Here is a 16,435-nt window from a genome sequence, read left to right on the forward strand (position 1 = left end):
GCAATGGATGCTTGAATAGTAGGTCATCTCTTTTCCGTGTTATTATCCCCAGCTGATGCATCGTGGTGGTCTGTGTGGGATTGATGTAACAGTTTATTATCAACAGGCGCGTTGGGGGCGTCTCCTGGATCAGGCCTTCAATCTGTAGAGCTTGTAGCCCTGGTGAGTTCAGGTTAATATCTGTAGCTTCAAGGGCGCACTCATGTTTAATAAAGACTGAAAGGCTGCCCGCCGGTCTGCCGAAGAGATTCCTTTTTATCGCTGGTATAAAGTGCTCTTGGTACCCAGACAGTGGTGTACTAGACAATGCTCCTGTCTCTTGTAGACAGAGTATGTCCCCGTTATCCAGGAACTGCTTCAGGTTCTTGTTTCTGTTGATTTTGGCAATCCATGCTAGATTCCAGGATATTATGGTTAGTTGCTGCATGCTGGAAACTCCTCTCCCGAACTCTCCCCTGCCGGGCTCGCGTTCTCAGCTGTTAGGAGTGTTGCAGCATCCTTCCTGTCCGTCCAGTGTGGCCGGAGGTGGGGGGGACGACATGAATGTCACGCTGGTTGTTTCTACATACGATCCTGATGCCCATTGGGTCCCTGGGGCACTACTGACTGCTGTCCTGGGGGCTTACGCTGTTTGTCCCGTGCAGGACTGACCAGGGTGACTTTCCCCGGTTGGATGTTGCTAAGACGTGAGGGTATTTTTGATACGCCACCCACTGGACATCTATACGCCACTCGGCAAGTTGAGTAGTGTTATTCAAGGTGGCTTGTTGAGTTTCTTTGTACTTCAAGCCTACCACTGTTGAGTCCCCATGTGTGTCCCCCTGCATGCTCCGAAATTTAACCCATTCTACCTCCCCTGTTTGAGTCTTTTCTAAGTTGGCCAAATGTTTGAAGAGGCGTGAGATGTTGTACTTATTTAGGATGTCATGCTGACCCGCACTGAGGAGTCTCAGAGCGAGGACTACCTCATAGGCCACTGTTGTTGCACCCGATAATTGGGCTGCTTTTCCCTGTCCCTTGGCAGGCTCAGCCACAGTTGTCCCTGTGCTCGTGTTTGTTTGACTGATTATGACTGGTCCTGCTTGGGGCTGATTGCTCTGCCCTTGCTTGCCCCTGGAGCCAGAGTGATGCCTAAGTTCACGTTGTTGTGTAATTGTGGCATCAGGCCGCAATGTGGCTATTAGCTGCTCAATCTGAAGGGATGTGTTAGGTGAGGCCGACCTTGTTCCTGCTATGGCATGGTTGTCTGTGGACAAATTTGGCCTTGCACGTGGTTTTTGACCCAATGCGCTGAGGCTGGTTGCTAGTAATGTGTCTGTTGACTGGTTTCCGGAAATCCAAAGCCCCTGGGTTTCTTTGGTACCCCATTTTTTGGATGAAAAAATTGGGAATGGTAGAATAGCTTTGGAGCCACTTTGTTGGAGACAATGGTCTGTGTTCAACAGCTGTAGATGTTTCCCTTTTGCCTTTTTTTTCATTTGCTTTTTTAGCTTCTTTTTTGCTCTCCTTGATAAGTTAGCTCCGGTTGCGTCGGCTGTGCTTAAGGTGTGCTCCTGCAATCATATTGTGTGGGTGTTGGTGTCTACTCTAACCCCTTTGTTGGAACTTTGTTTGTATTTGGCTGAATTGGAGGTGCTGGCAGAATTCTTAGACATATGTGCCGCGTCAACGCCATGTTCAATTTTTTCGATTTGTTAAATGTTTTCCAACTGTCCTGATGGGGCCCCTGCCATCAGTCTTGTATCTGAAAGATGGCTGTCAAGCACCGCCATGACAGCTGTGTTGCTGGAAGTTGATACCTCCCCGCGGCCTTTGGCGATCTCCATTATTTCTGCTAGCACCTTGGGTAGGGAGGCCCATTTCTCCATTAGGGTAGAACAGCAGCACTAGCAGCCCCCTTGGTTGGAGGCCTGATACTGGGAGAGCCTGGTGTCTAGGGCCTCTACCCTGGATCCTAGGTTGGCCAGGCGACATGCAATAGCCTGTAGAAGATCAATTTGTACTTCCATCTTGGTTGACTGATATAACAGGGCTTTATTGGTGTCGCTGTTTGCCTAAATTGGAGGGTTTGTCTCTAGATTGATGTTGTCGCGGATATCAGTGTCCTAGTGATCTACCTATTAATTAGGGACCCATGGGGGTACTGACACCTGGGTTGGAGTCCACAGGGGGTTCAGTGTTAGTTCGAGGGTTCTTCGATCTTTTAGCCTAAATTATAGAGGAACGAGGCTGTGAGTTCTCCCTCCAGGGGGGGCGATAGGCCTAGGGTTCCTGAGTAGTATGGTGGCCTCGTAGAATTTGGGTCTGTTCTCTCTTGTGAAGGTGCGAAGGTCTCCTCTATCTCAATGTCTGGGACATGGGTGTCCAGTTGATGAAATTGCGCCACTGCCACTATTGTAGAGGCATTTCTAATAACAGATGTATTGCTAATCTCGCTAGCCAGGGAGATCTGCCCCTCATTTGTAGATGGCTGACTGCACAGCCCTTTGGGGCTGTCATGGGCCCTGCTTGGGGTGTCCTGAAGGGTGTTGTGGTTGGCCTGTGGTGCGTCTTTTATCCTAAAGAAGTGTCGTATTGACCCCTTTTGCTCGGTGTGTTGCAGAATTCCATTGGGGTTGTCCGTTAGTAATTTACTCCTCATTGACCTTGTTGCCCTTTTGTTAGAAAGGTAGATGGTGGAGGTTTCTTCCACAATCAGCTGTTGTCTGCCCCTATTTTTGGGACCCATTTGCTTTGGTGTACCGGATTGGCACTGGTCTTGGTCTGCACAAATACTGCTCTATTTCCCTTTCGGCCCTTCTGACCCTCGAAAGCCTGCGTGGCTTGGTCCGGCTCTTGAGCTGTGGATGATGTTAAAGCTGCAAGATTGCAGAGACTCCTTTTATTGGTCATTGATTAATGTTTGAGGGTTACCCTCTGCTCTTTGTGCAATCCTTGATCATTTTGTCCTGAGGTGCAGCAGGATTTGCAGATGGGTTGGCGCATTCTGAATCTTTAAAAGTTGCCCTGCGAGTCGCCTTGTGTCTTGTGTCTTATGAATTATAGCGTGATTGTGCCTCTGTGCATGAGCTTAGGCTTGGGCTTACATGTATGCAGCCCTCCTGGCTATGTATTTATCCTGTCATCCCTGGTAGAGTTCGGGATGGTGAATGGCAGAGAGTTGGGTGCAGGTAGTACTCTGGAGCTGGTGTGAAAAAAAGATGAGAGGGACAGGTAGGCGTTGGGGGGAGTGAGGGGTGAGCGAGGGTGAAGGCAGATTATGGTGCAGATTATGGCACCCCGCAAAACTGACAATGGCACACCACTCGTCCTTGGGGGTCAAACACTCACCACAGTTGCCTCTGTCTCCCTGAGCTCCTGGTGCTCTCTTGGTGCTCTCCTGCTGTCATGGCCCACCAGAGGCAGGCACTGGTTCCATCAGTGGTGATGAGGTGCAAATTAGTTGGAGCTTTTTTGTTTTTTTGGTGCAGGGTTACACCAGCTGCTGCTTCTGCTGTCTCCAACCTGCTCGCTGCTCCAGCTCCTGTGTGAAGTGACAGGTGGGGTAAGATGAGGCGGCCAGCCCTGACCGACCCGGCGGGTGATGATCCGGGGCCCCCAGGTAACTGCTTGCTTGGTTTCAGCACAAAAGCCCAGTGCGCTCGAGACCCGAGGAGGAGATCAGCAGGGGGCTGGGGGGGGGCCAGATTCTTGGCCGTGAAGAGCATGCTGCAAAATCTGCTTTGGTGCCATCCAGCTCCTGCTCCACATGCTTCTGCCTCTTCTGCGGTCTAATGGTCTGCGGTCTGTGGTCTGAGCAAATGTGCGGCGTGGATTCTTCAATCAGGAAGCGAGGTGAGGGAGTTGATTTGCCTGTGCTTCTTCCTTATTTTTTGTCCATCTTGTTTTCCACCTATCCAAATCTCCCATTTTTGCAATAATGTCAACAATTCATTTATCTGTAATTTCCTTCCTGACACATTTATGTTTTCTAAATCTTTGTCTGAGAACTCTGCTCTAGAGGGTTTCTGTAATACTTTGGATATCCCTATATTGATGCTCATTTCTGAAGCCAAACTCATTAATTTTTCATTAAATATTTTTGTATTTCGAGTGATGCTTCTGCATATGAGTATTAACTCTTCTTCACTGAAAGTATTTAATCTTTCTATTCCTACGTTTCCAGAAATCATCTCTTATAATTCTACTATTAATTTAAATATATCCAATACTTTTGGCTGTGTTTTTGGCTTTTCTGTCTCTTGTGTACATCTTTCTATTACTTCTGGGGTTACTACAGTAGCACTTTTTGTTCCAATGGGTGTTTCAATATGTATTTCTTTTGAGCATCCAGGTGCAGCTTTTCTAAAGTAATCATTTAATGGTTCTCTTATGGGTAAATCCATTAGAGAAATTACTTACTCACACTCACTTGCCTGATCATCAATTATTATTTTTTCCTTTCTAGGTTGTATTATCGGTGTGGTCATAACAGGAGTTTTGGGACAGTTTGGCTTATCCCCATATAAGGGAACAACAGGACCTATAGTCACTGGTATCGTTAGTGTTTCAGGATTTGTACTTAACTGAGTTATTTTCTGAATTAACTCACTTCTATTTTTATTTATTGCTTCTCTTTCCTTATCTTGAAGTACTCTTTCTAGTGTGGTCTCATATACTGTTTGTGGGAAAAACCTATGAATATCCTATCTGGTTGCGCCCTAATAAGGGTTTGATCAGGAGTCCACATACAATTTTCACTGTCTATAAACACCAATCGATTATTTTCTTCTACCTAAATGCTTCTCCAATACCAGCGGGTTCTTTTATTTTTTGTGACCAATCAACTTCTATTTTACTTTTTTGCTTAAACAATGCTTGCGTGGCTTTTCTATGATGTTAGTTTCGCTCCTCTCTACTCACCCCTCCTTCTCAATTTCACCTTAGCCAAACGCCCGTTTTTACAACCAACACCAGCGCGGCTTACAGTGATGTCAGTGCAGCACCCTCGACTGACCCCTCCTTTGAAAGGTAAAACAAAACCTAATTTCTTTCAATTTTACTTACGTATTTCATTAAATAAGAACGTAAAACATTCGCTACTGTGCCTGATTTACTAAATTTCAAAGAAAAGTCAATTTCTTCCACTACGAGTAAAACCTTTATGTTTACTCTTCACACACTACGAGTAAAACCTCTTCTGCTTACTCTTCACACAAGCATAAAAGAACCTGCTACTCCTTCAGTATTCCCCTTTCTAGGTGATATAAGACCAAGGTTTCACTAGCAAATCCCTTTGCTATCAATCACTCTCACTTTTATACTTGAATATAACCCTAACCAGTGCTCCAAGTTTTACCTAACTTTTCACACTTTCTTCATGAAGGCAAGTAACCTCACGTGAGCTAGGGTACATGAAAACTGCTTTGTTCTGTTGGTTCTCCAATCAGAGGTTTAGGGAGGCAGGTGGTTCTCCTCTACCCGTTAGCACCATCAATAAATAGTGTTAGATTACAACAATAACTATCAGTGGACTGCCCTTCAGGGCCTACTAACCTATCAAAAATAGCACCTTAAGTTCGCCAGAAAAAACTCTTTCACAGAACAGTTGCGCCTGATTCTTGAAAATTGTGAATAAGAAAGAGAGTCCATAAGGGCCCCTGGATGATTACTTGTGTAGTTCTCACAAGTAATCATCCCAGGGCCCTCACGGACTCTCTTCCTTATTCACAATTTTTAAGAGTACGGCGCAACAATTCTGCGAAAGAGGACTACTTTAGAGAAGCATCTACACTGTCTACGAAACTGAAAGACCGCGGTTACCCAAAAAGATTAGTGTGCAATGCACAGAAAAGGGCTTGGAATTGTCCAAGAGACATTCTTCACAGCCCCAAACCCAAAAATCACACTGACAAGATAGCTTGTGTGACCACATTCTCGCCAGTTTCCAATGCTATTAGAAAATCCATACTTCAACATTGGTCGGTACTGAATGTAGGAAATCTCAACATTCAAAGCCCTATCTTTGCCTTTCGAAAAAGTCGCAATTTAAAGGATCACCTTGTTAGGGCAGCACTTCCTAGTCCCACTGCTCACTCCACTCTCGACTCTCATTGGGGAATGGCACCTCTGGTTGGTCACTCTAAGTGCGGGTGACCAAATCCTTCACATTTAACAATATCAATGTAAATTGTCGCTCTTTTTTGAACTGCAACACTCCAAATGTTATTTATTTGATCCAATGTCCGTGCCCAATATTTTACATCAGCCAAACCACACAGAGGATCAAGACAAGGATCAGCCAGCACCAAAGCAGAGTGATATGTAAGACTCCTAATGCACCCTTGGTTGAACATTTCACCTTTGCCAACCACAACGAAGACGACATCAGATGGACAGTCCTAAAAGTGCTCAAACTCCCCCAAAGAGGCAGGGACATGGCCCAACTCCTAAATAGGAAGGAACTCAGGTTGATAATCCTTCTGGACACTATCAGGAATGGTCTCAACAGGACAGAAGATTGGACTTCATTGCTTTAGACTCTTTTAGAATCTGTTTTGGCCAGTCACTCTTTAACTGCTCATCAGACTTCAATTTGATTCTAAGTATAATCTACGTGTAGGATTGTGCGCCAATAATCTAGTACTACAAATTCATGGTCTCCATATGTACTATTTTTACACCTTCCACTAATGAATTAGCATAATTCATGCAAACTACTAAACATGCACAGTATTATAATGAAGATGCTATTCACTGTAATTGTAACTCCTATTATTGTACGACTCTTGCTCTTACTATATTGTGCTTTTCACTATTCTATTCTCTTTTTTCACTACCTAACACGTTTATTACAATTTCTATGCCTCCAGTCTTTCCTTGCTCTCAATTCTAAACACTGACCTAATATGGCCGCCGTTTTTTGCTCACATCACACACTATATCTTGAATACACATGCACGAATAGGTAGATTTCCTGCTATCGCGCCTGGAGACGAAGGCTGCACCTCGCTGCCAGCCCCTCACTCCTTATTCATTAGTGTCCTCGTTAACGGGCACCCCTAGACCGGTGCATTACTTTTCCTTTCCAGAGAGACCGGACAGAAAAACAGCCAATTCGCACCGTTCCTATCCCTAGCCCGCAACCTCCTGCTCTACCGGCATCACTGCCCGCTTCCTTAAACCAATTAATTCTGGCCATCCGCCAAGACCAGGTAATTTTTCATGCCGGTTTCACCGCGTATCAAATTTCCCACTTGCACATCTCGGCATTGACCCTGTGGTTTCTTGTCATTTTTTCTCAGAGTCATCGTACTAGCTGCATTAAACTCTTTGGATTTAGGCCTGCTCTGAGATGCCTAGAGGTTCGTGCATTGTAGATTTTGGCTAATTTTGGCTCCTGTGTGACAATGCACCATATTTCCACCTCATGACCTTCTCTCCATCCATTCCTCAGCGGTGAAAACTCGTGTTAATTTTTAACTGGTTCACAATCAATTAGGCTCCTTTATTCCTCGCTGACAATGTTGCCCGTGCTCCCGCTTCATCACTTGGTGATTCATATTGTATACTCTTGTATTCATACAATACAGACGCCATCCTCACGTCTGCGCTACTGAGGTACACTGGTTTAAATTCACCTTTTCCACTATATTATACAACATTGTGCCATCTTGCACTCCAACCACAATTATATATCACTTCCAGTTACAGTTTCGGCTGCCTTGTGTCTCATATGTGTCATCCTTTTCTCCTAGTTACACCTAATTCATTCAGTAGTGGTGTTGGCTGACTGCAAATAAGCTTCCTTCATCACAGCTTATGACAGGTTTTTTCCACCTTTTTCACTCCTTTTCCTCATATACAGGCATTGTTTGTACATTCAGGCATTTAATCAAATAGTCCTGATGATGATCCCACTATCCTTCGTACATAGGATCGAAATGTTGTTGACCCCTTCAATTGCTCCACGCATAACCATTGTGTTCAATTGAGTGTGGTTGATATTGTGGATAGCTTGTTCATTCTTTGATTTAACCTAGCTTCCATTTTTTGCTTTGTCTGAAAATCTTTTTGTTCGTCATTTATCTGTTTGTTTTCTTTCTCTGCTGGATGCAGGATTCTGTCCCGCTCTATTGTTTGCTGAAACTATATTTAACTGACTCTATTGTGCACATTAAATTCTTTGTCCGGCTGGATATTGCATAAATACAGTACCTATCACGGTCTATATTTCATTTGTTGATGTATATATTGCTTCGCTAAGACCATTATTGCATAGAGACAAGGCATAGAGCCTGTATAACTACTGGGGCTGTCGTAATTTGACAATGGCCGGGTTAGCGCTTAGCTTTGCTACACGTTATTTCCCTTAACTTGGCCTCATTTGGAAACGCCATTTTGTATTTTACGGCGGCCATTTTAGGGATTGAGCGGCCTCGTGGTCAGCATGCCCTTTAGTCCTTTGTCCGTGCCACTGACCACTCAAGTTTGCCCAGCAACAGGCTATTTTTAGTAACGGTCAAGCCTGTACATGCGCAGTTCCAACTGACCAGTCACCCCTCAGGAATGTTCCGCTTCAACTGACCAGTGGAGTTGTAACCCCTCCCATGAGTTGGCTGTGTTCCAAAAATGACCATATATGTACCTAAACTCTGTAACCTTGTACCGCCTACCTTTTATTACCTGTAAATTGTATAAAAGAAGGACTCACACCAACGTTCGGTGTGATACTTCTTGCATTGCCGAAGGGTGCTGTAGGAATGTACCACCACCCCATGGGGTCTTAATAAACTTGTCTTTTGTACTTTTCAGTTTCCGTGCCAACAGTTCTTATGGTGTAAGTGGGTATTTCTGCGGAGCATGTAGGCCTTGGGAACCCAATACCACAAATTGGCGACCACGAAGGGACTCATCGGTGACTCGGATGCCCGAAGGAGAGGTCGTGACGAAGGATTGGAAACTCGCCATGGACGCGTACGCTGCCGCTGAGTGACCCGAGTCTTGGCACCCACGGTGTTTTCTTCCTTTCCTTCTGATCTGACCTTCCAGGTGGCGCCGGTCTCCGACTGAGATCCTGATCGTCTGCGTTGCTGTACAGTGCCCGTTTGGCTGATTCGATTAAAGACCTTGGCAGTTGGAATCTCGATATTTGAGATTGGGTAAGATTTGTGATTGGTAAGGTAGTCTACGGACGCTTACTGTAGTTCTATGATTGTACTTATGATTTGAGTTAGCTAACATTTTGATTTTGTGAACTCTGACTATATGTGTAGTGCACTCCACATAGGCAGGCATGTAGAGATGTTTCTCTAATTTTGATTGTACTCTGAGCGGCACATTTGTGTGAAGTACTGTAATTGCCATTTTTATGGTATCACGCTTTCGTGGTACTTTTTGAACATGCCTGTTTTAAGCACACTCCGAGGGATGTGCTGTCTTGGAAATGGTACCACAATTAGGTTAGCGGAATCACAGCCGGCTCCTCCAGAGGGAACTCCAAATCGTGAGATATATGTGAAATTCGGCCTTCCCCCTATACTGTACAGTAAATTATGGCATAAATACACTAGAACCGATCCCGAGTTGCAATGGCCACTACATGGGTCGTTTGATTTGCGAAAGGTTCAGTTTGTGGAGCAATGTTTGTTTCAGCGCAGGTCTTGACAGGATATGTTTGATTGTGTGCGAATGTGGGAGAAAGCGGTGCGTGAATGTATGAAGCGTGAAGTTGCCTTGGCCGACAAAGAGCAGCGCAAGGCTGCTCGAGATAAAGCTTTACAGCTTGAGGAAAAGGAGGCGCAGGAAAAGAAAGAGAGGGAGGCACGGGAACGTAATTTGCAATCGACCGGTCAATTTCCTATTCGACGACCGCTTTATCCTGTCCTTAATAATGAAATTGATGATTTTTTGTTATTAGATCGATCTCCGCCTCCGTATGTTCAGCCTACGGCTCCGACTGAAGATTCTGGTGATGAAGAACGGGATAAGTCGGATGGAAAGGATAAATCGAGTGTCAGGTTATCTGCGGAGAGAGCCGCGGATTTGCGTAGTTATGCTAGAAAATTAAATTTGAATCATATAACTGTGGCAGAAGTTGTAGCTGAAAGGAGTAAATGGGCAGAACGAGAATTGATAAGTTTTCTGAATACTTTTGCAGACGAAGTTGTTACTCGATTTCGTAAATATTCAGAGACCTTAGAACCTAAGTTTGTGTCGGTCCATCGTGAGAATTTGGATAAAGGTTTATTTGTTCTTGCAGATGTCGATGACCTTTTCAAGCAACTGCTCCAGCTACAGGATGAGACGTCCAGGTTACGGGAGGAAGGAAAAAAAGATAAGGAGTCTGTGCCGGGGTCGACGGAGCAGTCCAAACAGTGTTCTATCCTGGGTTCAGATAAGAGTTCTAAAGTGCATGTTATGCCTATGCGTGAAGCTGCACCTTTGTATGTTCCGCCTAAAGGGGCCGGTACGGATGAGGATAAAACATCGGCAAATGCAAAGGGGTATTTTATATATAATTGGGTGTATACGCCTTGGAACAGAGCGGATGTTATGGCATTGAAAAATGCTTTACCTGATCTTTGTAAAAATCCAGCCGCATTCTATGAAGGGGTGGAGGGGGCAATTTCCTCTTGTGTTATGACTCTTGTTGATATAGATCTCTTCTTTGGGTTAATTCTTCCGCCTGATATGTGGAGGTCGATTCGTAAAACTAATGATCAAACGGTGTTTGGGGCAACTTGGAAAGAAATAAACCAGGCTGACTTAGACAGGGAACCTGCATGTAAACCATGTGATTTAATTTCAGAACTCCCAACGGCTATTTTGAACAAACTAAAAACGCTTGTTCCTCCTAAAAAGATCGATTGGACTATGTTAGCTTCGTGCAAACAAAAGCCAGATGAACCGGTATCAGATTTCTTTACACGTTTTGAAGAAGCGTTTCATGATTACAGTGGTCAATCGTTAACAGATGATATGGGTAGGCATCTGTTTGTTGATAAGTATGTGGCTAATCTCCTACCGGAGATTGCAAAGCGGTTAAAAATGAGTGAAAGTTCCTGGACCACGGCGACCCCTGCGTCTTTGTTAACTATGGCTCAGTATTATGAGCGGCAGGAATTAGAGGCTAAAGAAAGTGTAGATAAGAAAACGAAGGAATTGAAAACAAAGGTGATGTTGGCGCAGGTTCGCGGGGCGCGATCTAGAGGGAATGATAGAGGCAGGCGAGGAGGGGGTAATGTGTCGTACGGTCGTACCGACATTGCTGAGGACCAATGTGCATATTGTAAAGAGTTTGGGCATTGGGCTGAAGATTGTCCGGTACTTCGTGAGCAACGTAGCCAGCGTGGTCGAGGAGGTGGAAGGTCGAGGAAAAGTTATTCAGGTGCGAGAGGTGGCGGAAGTAATCGCGGTAGGTTTGAAGCGAGGGTTCGTGGTCAGGATGAACGAAATACCTTTGATAGACGAAATCAATATCAGATATTGGAGGGTGAGAATGTGGAGCATCAGGATTATGTACATGCATAGGACTGCGTAGGATGGGGTACGGAATCAGTTGAAGTGCCAGAAGATCAAAGAGGTCCATATGTATCAGCAGGCATTTTGGGTTCTACTGATCAGTTTTTAGTTGACACAGGAGCTACTCGTAGTGCTTTGTCCAAAAACTTGTTTCCAAGGGCTCCCCTGTCTGGCGAAATGATAACATGTATAGGGTTTGATGGCACACCCTCTCCTAGCCCATTATCACAACCTCTTGCACTTTGCATTGACACATTTTTCAGCTTTTGTCCATTTTTGTTGTCACCCCACACTCCAGATAACATTATGGGCATTGATTTGCTCAAATACTTTCGAGCAACGATACGCTGTGCTCCTGAGGGAGTGCGCGTTATTTTGAATGACAATTACCCAGATTCAGATTTTGTACAATGAAGGAAATCGAAGCATTAGCCTCTCTCCCGCATACGTTGTGGGCGACATCAGATACGGATGTGGGACAGATGCTCATTCCGCCTATTCGAATTACTGTTAAGGAGGGAGTACCTTTGCCACGAGTACCGCAGTATAAGATTTCTAGGGAAGGTGAGATTGCTCTGACGCACATTGTCCAGGATTTGATCATTGTAGGAGTAGTGAAGGAAGTTCCTTACAATGTCTGTAACAGCCCCATTCTTCCGATCCTTAAGAAAGACACTGACGACAAAGTCTATCGATTTATTATTGATTTGAAAGAAATTAACAAAATTGTCATTCCTCAATACCCGGTGGTGTCTGATATCACGACATTGCTCACATTGGTTCCTCCTACAGCAACGACCTTTTCTGTCGTTGTTCTTAAAAATGCATTCTTTTCCATTCCCATTCATCCTGACAGCAGATACCTATTTGGCTTCACGTTAAATAATAAATCGTATAGATTTTGTCGTGTTCCCCAAGGTTACACAGAGAGTCCTAGCATCTATAGCCAGGCTTTAAAAAGACAGCTTGACTCTTTTGAACTGCAACCCGGAGTAGCCCTTATACAGTATGTTGACGACCTCCTGTTGGCTGCAGACACTTATGCACAATGTGAGGAGAGTACACTTGCTTTGCTTTCCTTTTTGGCTCAGAACAACCATAAAGTTTCTAAGAAAAAGCTTCAATACTGTAGACCCATGGTGACCTACCTCGGTCATCTTTTGTCTAAGGAGGGACGTGCATTAACATCAGATCGAATTCAAGCAATTCTAGATACGCCAGTTCCCCGCACTCAGAGAGATGTATGTGCCTTCATAGGATTAACGTCTTTTTGTAGACAGTGGATCATGGGGTTTTCACACATTATAAAACCTTTGTTAGCGTTACTGTCCAAAACTACACCAATGCCCCTTGAATGGACAGATGAATGTCAGAATGCTTTTGAACAATTGCGACAGGCCCTTTGCTCTGCACCCGTGTTAGGTACACCAGATTACACAAAGATTTTCACATTGTACGTGCACGAAAAAGATGGGTGCGCGTTATCAGTGTTAGTGCAAGCGCACGGGGATAAGCAAAGGCCATGCGCTTACTTCTCAGCCATCCTTGATCCTGTAGCACGAGGGTTACCTGGGTGCTTTCGAGCAGTTGCAGCAACAGCAGTGGCTATACGGCAGAGTGAGGGAATAGTTTTATCGCACAAACTGTTGATGCTAGTTCCCCATGCAGTAGATGCTCTGTTAAATCAAACAAAGACCCAATATCTTACGAGCGCACGTTTAACAGGATATGAGCTCTCACTCCTGGTGCCACACATTACGTTGAAAAGATGTGCTACCCTGAACCCTGCCACTTTATTGCCTTATCCGGTTGAAGAGGGCCAGGAGGAAAAACATCATGATTGTGTTTTCCTGACTGAGGAACAAACAAAGGGTCGTGTCGACTTGCAGGATATGCCACTTCCAGATGTGGATGGGGAACTGTGGGTTGATGGATCGTGTTTGAGGCTGCCAGATGGCACGACCTCTGCAGCATATGCGATCACGACACTTAAGACGGTGGTAGAAACAGCACGAATACCCCAGAAATCAGCCCAAGCAGCGGAGCTGATAGCCTTGACAATAGCCTGCGAATTGAGTGCTGGCCTATGTGTGAATATCTACACAGACAGCCGGTACGCCTTCGGAGTAGCGCATGACTTCGGCCTACTCTGGAGAGAGCGTGGGTTTTTGACTTCTCATGGAGTACACATTATGCACGGAGAACTGGTGCGTGATCTCCTAAACGCGTTGCTTTGTCCAAAGAAAGTAGCTATAATAAAATGCAGTGCACACAAAAAGGTCACTGACAAAGTGGGACAAGGCAATGCTTTTCCGGACAGCATAGCGAGACAAACGGCTATGTCACGAAACGACTCCCCCATGTATGCAGTGAAGTCACAGGCCGAGCGATGGCATGATGCTCGAGCAGAGATATTAGATATTCAAAAATCAGCGACCGAAGCGGAACTTGTAGCATGGGCAGCAGAAGGGGTGCTGGATGATGAGGGTTGTTGGAGGAGCAAGGATATGGAATGTTGGAAATTGCCTGCAGCTTACTTGCAAGCGATGGTTCAGATGACACATGGGTTGGCACATGTTGGAGCTCTTGCAATTACTCGACTGTTAACACGAGTTTGGGAGCATCCTGAGATTGCCAATACTGCTAAGAGAGTATTGCAGACCTGTTTGATATGTTTACAGCACAATCCTGCAAAAGGGACGCATACTCCGAAAGGAGGGTTCGTTCCACCTTCTGCACCATTCGAGGTACTGCAAATGGATTACATCCAACTTGAGCGTTGCAATAACCTTAAGTATGTCCTAGTGGTGGTGTGTGCCTTTAGCAAATGGGTTGAGGCCTTCCCCACGAAAGATAATACAGCTTTGACAACAGCTAAGGTTCTGCTCAAAGAGTACTTCCCTCGATTTGGAGTTTGCAAATTTTTGTGGAGCGATAATGGTCTTCAATTTGTTGGGAAAATTGTGGAGTATGTGCTAAAGGGGCTGGGGATCCAGCAGAAGTTTCATGCTGTGTTCCACCCTCAGTCAGCAGGTCTTGTCGAGCGGTACAATAATACGTTGAAATTGAAATTGGCCAAGATTGTAGCGTCCACGTCATTGAAGTGGCCGGATGCTTTGCCGCTAGCATTACTCTCTCTTAGATCAGTGCCCCATTCTCAAACTGGCCTCACACCTTATGAGGTGGTGTTTGGAAGGCCTATGAATATATGGGGAGTTCCTAAGCCGCGATTGTTACATGATGTGCCTTGTATAATGATGAACGATTATTTGGCACGATTAACAAATGATTTGCTTTCTATTCACCAACAGGTTCGAGAAGCGCTCCCTGATAATTCCATTGGAGAGGCCCATAATCTCCGTCCTGGAGATTATGTCATGGTGAAGTCGTTTGAGAGAGCGAACAGCTTGGAACCGAGGTGGCGTGGCCCTGAGCAGTTCCTCTTGGCGACTCGAACGGCTGTGCGGTGACCAACAGAAAGCGGTGGGTGCATTCAACTCACTGCCGTCGCGTCTCTCCGGACCTGGTGAACCCTACTGTGTTGTCCGACTACAAAGAGATCTTGGACACAGAAAAGAGCCCAGCTGTGACGTCGGCCGAATCTGAGGGAGCCTTCCCGGACCACACTGTTTCTGGACGACAGCGTTACGATCTGCGGCCAAGATAGGAAGAAGATTTTTTTTGTGCGAGACTGGTTGGTTACCGCTCTGGGGTTTGTGAAACGGAAGCCAGGAATCTCAAGGGGGAGGGGATCAGTTCTGCCAAGAGTAGCGACACCCGTCTTGACCCTGGAGAAGAAAACAACGGCTACCTCGGAGCTCAACACCTACGTTTTATTTTTTTTAGTTGTGTATTTGTGGCATTGTGAACTGTTTGAACTATGGCGCCATCTGCATCACGAGATAAGAGAATTCTTGGTGCTATTTTGTTCGTACTGACAATTGTGTTGATAGCAGTAATAGCCTGGGTAGTAGAACTTGTGGTGCCTGTACGAGAACATTTGCTACCGACTACCCCGGCTCCATCTGAACATTTTCACTTCACCCTACCCTATCATGAAGAACGGCACCGAAAGCCTTATTTGAACAATAGCTTTATTCAAATCTTTCATCATACTCATAATATGACGAACACTTCTAATTGCTGGGTATGTGAGATGTTGCCTGGACATCAGAAGAAAGGGGGCACCCCGCTCATCCCACTCCTGTTTTCCCATAATGGTGCCTGTAATGCCTGGTATACCCTTCTATTCACTCTACGATGGCCAACAAAAGGGGGGGTGCTTTTCCGTTTAAACAAGATATGTTATCATGATCGGGATGGCTAGCCACGAGCTGAGGGTACTCGGTTCGAATGGGAAGAGTACCGCCCCGACAACGTGTCTGCACCCCGAATTTACAGCAATCAACGGAACATTAACATGTCCAGTTCGCATGTCATTAATGTCATAGATACTAAGGCTGATCTCTGTATACGCAATAAAGGTACAATCCCGGTTGGGAAAAGTGAATGTAACACCACACTTACATTTGACAGTCCGACTGGCATATAATTTGTGGCATCTCGAAATACATACTTCATTTGTGGTAATAAAGGATATCATCAGCTCCCGTTAGGATGGCTAGGTACCTGCTACATCTCTTTTGTATTGCCCCCTGTATTTATTGCCCCACCAATGTATCACAATGATTATACACTGTACCATGACTTTGTGTTAAATAGAGTTAGACGTGCTGTGGTCTTGGATGATATTGACCAGACCGATACTGCCTTACAACAATATGTAGATTTTAATTTGGTATAGTTTTCCTTTGTGGGGGCTGCTTTGAATAGTCGGAAAATACGACGACTGACCCGTGTTGTTGAGGCTGTAGCAAATGATACTGCTTTTGCATTGGGGAATATAACGGAAGAACTTCAAATATCCAGAATT

The sequence above is a fragment of the Lissotriton vulgaris genome, chromosome 8 (assembly GCF_964263255.1).
Source record: "Lissotriton vulgaris chromosome 8, aLisVul1.2, whole genome shotgun sequence".
Lineage (NCBI taxonomy): Eukaryota > Metazoa > Chordata > Amphibia > Caudata > Salamandridae > Lissotriton > Lissotriton vulgaris.